Consider the following 7,048-nt stretch of genomic DNA (forward strand, 5'->3'; position numbering starts at 1 on the left):
CGCAATGCATATGCCGAGGGAACCTATATGAATCCTAAGGCCAATCGAATGTTCAAGCTCCAGTGGGACGCGAGTTTGGCCACACAGGCCGGTCACAATGCCCGTTCTTGCATCATCGCGAGAGATGCTTGTCGGAATACTGCAGATTACGCCAACGTAGGGCAGCTTATAGTGACTCAACTTTCACAGACCAATGTCGTAGCATCAACAACCTTTCAGCAAAAAATTGACTCTTTACTTGGCAATAATCTCGATATATCCCCCTATTTCGACGGGAGGGCATCATTCAGCAGTTACTCGGCATCGTAAGTATTTTGAATTTTGAAGGTGCAATAATGTTCGAAAAATCAACAATTTTCTTTAAAATTTCAGTACCGGCACAGAAAACGAGGCAAATATTATGAACGATCGTTCAACAAAGGTGGGATGTGCTATAATGCAATGGACCGAGGTAGACATAGTTTCCATCTACCTGGTGTGCGACTTCTCAGGCAATCTCATCGAAGGCCAACCAGTTTACACATCAGCAGCTACCGCAGCCGCTGGATGTGCCACGACAGATCCGATATACACATCGCTTTGCCTCACTTAATATTGTGACGTGTCTACTCGTTGATTGCACAACCGAAGAGTTGTCAAACCTTCGGTCGAAACGATCACGACACAACTTGACGCATGCTTTTTTCCCGGCCTCAGTCCCCGTCGAATGAATAATTGAAATAAAAGCTATCATAATATATCAGTGTTCAGAAAATTTCGGATGGTGTTCGTGTGGTGCGAGCAAACATTAAACTTTGGGCTTCAGTTGAAAACGTGGTAAATGTGCATGATGTACAGTATGTCCCATACAAAAATTCGAATGTTTTTAATGCTTATTTTTGGGTAGCGTTAAACGTTATAAAACAAATGGTATCGGTTGCGGGATAAGTAAGAGGCTACCGGTTACAGTATTCAACGATCTCTCCTTGGTGGACCACGTTCCCGGAAGCCAGGAAGTGGCCATCACACGCCGAAGGTCATCAGATCGATAAGAGGTGAGGCAACATCGCTTCAGTGCGATCCGAAAATTGGCTAAAGAAGCCGATATTTCAAAATCTACCTTGCATCTGTTGAACAAACATGATTTAAAATGTTCGTCCAGCGTCAGAGTAAAGCGTCATCTTGCACCAGATCGAATCAAACAACTACGGCAAGAGTTCTCAACACGTTTGGTGTCAGCATTAAAATAAAAGAATCGTATTTTCTGATGAAAAAATGTTCATCGTCGATCCCGTATGTAACAAACGTACAGGCAGGTTTATCAAGTTTACAATCTTGATCAAATCTGAAAATCAAGTTTACAATCAAACATTCGGCCGGAGTAATAGATTTTTTGACAGTTGCTCCTAATAGTTTGAAAATATCTCCAGCATTTATATATATAAACAGGTGGATTACCGTCGGTAACCCCTGGCTCCCCTACCGCCCCGTGGAAGGTCCCATGTCGTCCTCGTTACACTTTCTAGATGTAAAACAATCTGACCCTTTTCCTGTTCGACCAGTGTTTCATGTTGGCGCCAGGATATGTCTCTTCAGCGGAAGTCCCCATCGACGTAAATGCAAAAGACCTGTTATATCACCGAGTGTTGCTCATGAATTCACGTCTACCAAACATCTCGGTTGGTTCAGCAGGAGGTTTTTCAGAGAAATGTAGCACAACCTGAGCCAAGTTACAGCTTATTGTACCAGTTTACAGTATACTGTCTGGGTACTGCAGAGCTGGGTTTTAACTCTTACTACGCATGATAAGCCACATGATTGCGTTGCGATTTAATCATTGCAACGGCCATCAAGCAGAATCCTCTCTCAAAAGAGAAAAAAAATCAGAGAAATGGAGAGCACTGCATTGATTCCTCGCTACTTCCCATTGCGAAAGTGTGCTTGCTGAGATTCAGGCGGCTATCACGGAAGTAGAAGTGGCGCACCTCCTTGTTGATAAGAAGATTGCAGCGTTAACAAGAATCGACATGCTGGCTACAATTGATGACATCGTAGCGGCAGTTAAGCGCCACGCAGGTCTGACCATACCGGGGGATGCAGAGCGTCTCTGGCGTAGATATGATGGAATGCAGAAAGCAAACATCAAGCTGCCGCGTGGCCACTGTCAGATTCTTGTTGGTCACAAGATCACCATCGGCAACACAAAATGTACGGTCCAAGCCTTGGCCCCGGCTCCAGCCAAACAGCAGTTGTGCTTCCGCTGTATTGGCCATGACCACAAAGCGCACGAGTGTACAGGGTCCGATTTCTCTAAATGCTGCTACCGATGTGGTTCCAAGCAGTACCAGGCGAAGCAATCCAGTAAGAGGCCAAAGTGTCTAGCGTGTGGTGGCCCACGCCCCACCGGCTCGTCCTCGTGTAGTGGAAACTGTCAACCGTCATGTTCCCGCTAGCTTCGACCTCTGTCAGCAGTCGTAGCGCCGGGTTGACCATCTTACTGGTCAACTTAGCACAAAGCAGTTTGGCTCAAGACCTGATGTTCCAGACCGCACTGGAGCAGAGGGTCGACGTAACAGTCTGTTCAACGCGCTCGTAGTGCTGGAAAGTGATTTCTGTTGGAAATAATACGTCCCAAAATGTAAAAGGTTTCGAATAATTAAGTTTGGCATCACTGCCAGATCTACTGTCATCGTGCGAAGCTGTCAGTTGATTCATTCGCATGCTATCCATCATACAGATAAGAACTAATAAAGTGTTTAAGAAAAGAAAACATACATTTTACAAAAGGTTATGGGCCCAGTGAACCCACCAACGTGCGATCAGTTTTACTGGTGAAAGCTAAAGTTTTTATTTTTTTTCCGTTTTGTCAGTGAAGTGTAAAGATGGCTAAAGATATTACATTCGACAAATTGAATGGACGAACGAACTATGCGTCCTGGGAAAAGAAAATGCTTTCTTTCCTGAGAACCCGTGATCTGTACAAGTGCGTGTTGCCCGCTCCGAATACTGAAAAGGATGAAGAAAAGCTATCGCGTGCTGTTGGATGGTTATTACTTGCCTGTGAAGACCATGTTGCGCATCATTTCGGGAAAGACGATAGCCCATTGCAAATTTGGGAATCATTGCGGAAAACATTTGCCGAGACCGGCATTGGTTTGCACCTTCAAGCAGTGATGACGATCTCACACACGTATAGATCGGACTGTGAATCGAATGATGATTATGTTGGAAAGATGATGGAAGCATGGCGACGCTGTAGTGAGGTTGGCATTAAATTCGAGGACAAAATAGTAGCCTTATTTATGCTAGGAAACCTAGGACCTGAATATGAGTCGTTCCGACAAAGTATTGTTGGTAGTGGCCAGCCGTTGACGGTTGATCGTGTTAAGTCTGGGCTGTTAGAACTGACGCCAGTACAGAGTAAAGGTACAGAAGTGGCGTACTATAGTGTGCCAAGACAAAACAAGTTTCCAGGAAATAACGACTCAAGTAAAAGGCGCGACTACAGTGACATAAAGTGTTTCGGTTGCGGTCAGAAGGGGCACTTCAAAAACAAATGCCCTAAAGACAGCGGCAACAGTGCAAAATGGCGTTCAGGCGGCAGGATTGCAAATCCGAAGAAGAAAGAACATGATGAAGCAAACGTTGCAGCTGCCTTTTCAGTCGTTTTCGGGGAACGAAACAATGGTACCTATCGCGAACCAACTTAACAACCGGTCGATAAACATATCGACCGATATAATGACTGTAATGGCGGAATGGTATCGCAACGCATCAAATTTATCAACCCGTAAAAACGCGTGTACAATTGCCATGGCTACCGTACAAATCGTGGGGAAAAAATCGAGCAGTTGTTAAAAAAGTCTTTAATTTGCATCGCGAACCAAACATTTTTTTTATATCGACCGATATATTTAACTACTGCCTCAACCCATCCGATATACTGAAAAGAGCTGTTGACCGTGGAAAAATTTATTTAAAAAAATGTCAAAATGTTATTCTATGTTAATTTTTCGCTTCTTATTATTTTTTAACCACTTTAGCCCATCAAAACAATTATTTTTCTGACAATTTTTTTTTGTTTTAAAATTTGTTTTTTTCATTTAACCACCTACACGGGTAGTTATTGTAGTTTTATATTCAAATAACAATTGATTGGATTATCGTATCGGCATGAAACTTTTAGAATGCCTAGAAACACTAATTTTCTATCGTTTTGCTAAAGAAAACAAGTTTTTACACAAATTTAAATAATGTTTATTTGCCGTTGTCGGTCGATACCCCTCAAACGTTTCGTATTTCTCGTACTTCGGACCAATTATCATTTTATTGAGATGTCGGATCGATTTGAAATTTTCAGTGAAGATACTTGGAGGTGTTTTCCAAAATATTGTATAACTTTTATAATTTTAAAAATTCATTAAGTATATTAATTTGAGGTTCCTAAAAATTTCAACGATATAAAACAATGAGTATTTTTCTTTTGTACAGTTATGCATTGTGTTCCCCTTATGAATTCACGTATTTTGTTTTATGGTGTAGTAGTGGTGTAGTGGTTACACCACTTCGCCTAAGACAAAGTTTTGTGATTGCCCAGTATTTTTCATTGGGGCGAAACTGTGGGAAATTTAGTTTTGGTACAAAATGAATCTTATTGGCCCTGTACCACTCTAAAACAACCTTAGAATAATGGCAGGTCAAAAAATTGGTAGAAAAAAGAACGTGAATGTATAAGAAATAAATAAAAAAATAGAAATATTCGTTGCTTAATCATCCATGGTTTTAAAGGATAAGCAGAGTCCCCTAAACAACAATAAAAAAAAATCATTAATATTGGGTACAAGAATGTCATATGTAAATAGACAAACCCAACAGCTTCATCGTTCGGTCACCACTGTTTCATTTTTCTTCTAAGTATTAAGATATTGGGCTTGTATTGTATTATCTACAAATAGGATCATTTGCCTGTGGTCACATATCGAGTAGATCATTATCAATAAGCATTTTATAAAGAAGTGTTAAATTTAATATTTACCATTAAAGGGTTTAAACTGTAAAACCCTTTTCACTTCAAATATTGAATTGGGTTGTCGTAAAGTGCGACAATTCTGATGTGAGTTCCATCGGTGCACATCACTATACAAGGACAGGTAATTTTTTATAAAAAAATATCCTGGCGTCTGCTTTTTCGTCGGCAGTCATATCCATGGTTATGAAATACGCTAGTTCACCTTCCAACGCGGCTAGAGTTTTATCTAGCGTTTCAGAAAAAGTAGATTGGGTAATTGCCATAATAAAATCGTTACCAACACCAATCGTTGGTACGACCCTTGTGCAAAAAATCGCAGTTTTGTTCCCAATTTTTCTTCCGCCGATAACCCACGCTTATGCTTATGCTAGATCCACTTTGGCAAGGATTTCTTCAAACAGCCTCTTCGGAACTCGGTAATTGTTAATGAAGCTGAAAAAGGAACATGTTAACACAGTGGCAACGATTGTTGAGCCAATACGCTTACGTTTTATCCGATAATTCAAGCGAATCAAAATGCTTCTTCAATCGCCTACGGTACGCTGCTAGATTTATTCCCTCTTCATTTTCCGCATCATTTAAAAAGAATAATGAATTTATCATTCTAATCTTTTGGATGCTTCACGAACTAAAATGCTTCTCGATACGATAGAAGTCGCACTAATTGTAACGTTGTTAAAAGTAAACAAACTCTAGGTTTCCATGGTAATTTGACAGACGGCGAAACTACTCGATAGGTATTTTTATGGGTTGTTATAATTTTACCGACTGCTCAGTTGAATATATTCGCGATACCAATTCGAGTAGATAAATTTATCGGTCGATATAATCAAACGGGTTGGTAAATTTTATCGACTGCTTTCGCGATAGGTACCAATGATTGGTTTTTTGACAGTGGAGCGTCAAGGCACATGACTCCGAAACGAGAAATACTGAACAATTTTCGGAAAATCGACAGCCCAGGAATAACTGTTGCAGATAACCGCAAGTTGAAAGTCGAAGGTTGTGGTGACGTTGAGCTTTCCGTGAAGGGGAAGAAACTTTTGCTAAGAGACGTTTTGTATGCACCCGAATTGAAAGCGAATTTGATGTCACTTGATATTATATCGCGTACGGGTCACAAAATAGTTGTCGAAAAGGGTGTTTGCAAGGTTTTGAACCGTGATGAACAGTTGATCATCGAAGCAAGTTCGACAAATGGAACATTTAGAATAGATGCGAATCATGTATTGTGTATGTTGGCTGATAAAAATGCGCTGGTTGATTGGCATCGCAAAATGGGACACTTAAGTTACGACGGTCTCAAAAAGATCGAGAAAGCTGATGATAACGTGAAATTTTCCGACACAAAAGAAACGATCGCGAATTGTGAAACATGTGCGAAGGGGAAGCAAGCTAGAAAAGGCTTTTCGAGGAATCAGAAGGTGACAATTAAGACGAAAAGAATCCTTGAGTTAGTGCATACAGATCTGTGTGGTCCCATGAGTTCGTCATTAGGTGGTTCAAAATATTTTGCGGTTTTTGTGGATGATTTCTCTCGAAAGGTTTTTGTTTCGTTTTTAACCGAGAAATCAGCGTTAGCCCCTGCATTACGAGACTTTATTGTCAGAATGGAAAATCAGACTGGAGCAAAAGTAAAGCGTCTTCGATCGGACAACGGGGGGGAGTTCGTGAATGCGGAAATGGTTAAACTATGTAAACAGTTTGGAATCGTACACGAAACGACAGTGCCATATACTCCTCAGCAAAATGGTATATCCGAAAGAATGAATCGGACGATCATCGAACGAGCACGATGCCTGCTTGTTGACTCCGGGGTTGATCGGAAGCTTTGGGCCGAGGCAGTAAATCATGCAGCTCATATCATTAACCGATCGATCAATAGATCTTTGGGCGATCGTTGTCCTGAAGAGATTTGGAGTGGCAGAAAGCCAGACCTGTCCAAATTGCGAACATTTGGGGAACCTGCAATGGTCCATGTCCCCAAGATAAAACGTACTAAGTGGGATCCAGTATCCGTCAAAATGTTGTTTGTTGGAT

At 41.2% G+C, this 7,048-nt stretch overlaps 1 pseudogene; it reads right to left on the bottom strand.

Moving 5' to 3' along the window:
• Positions 1 to 4,984: 4,984 nt before the first annotated feature.
• LOC131260432 (uncharacterized) lies at positions 4,985 to 5,611 on the bottom strand (annotated as a pseudogene).
• Positions 5,612 to 7,048: the final 1,437 nt, after the last annotated feature.

Source organism: Anopheles coustani, chromosome 3, assembly GCF_943734705.1.
Source record: "Anopheles coustani chromosome 3, idAnoCousDA_361_x.2, whole genome shotgun sequence".
Classification (NCBI taxonomy): domain Eukaryota; kingdom Metazoa; phylum Arthropoda; class Insecta; order Diptera; family Culicidae; genus Anopheles; species Anopheles coustani.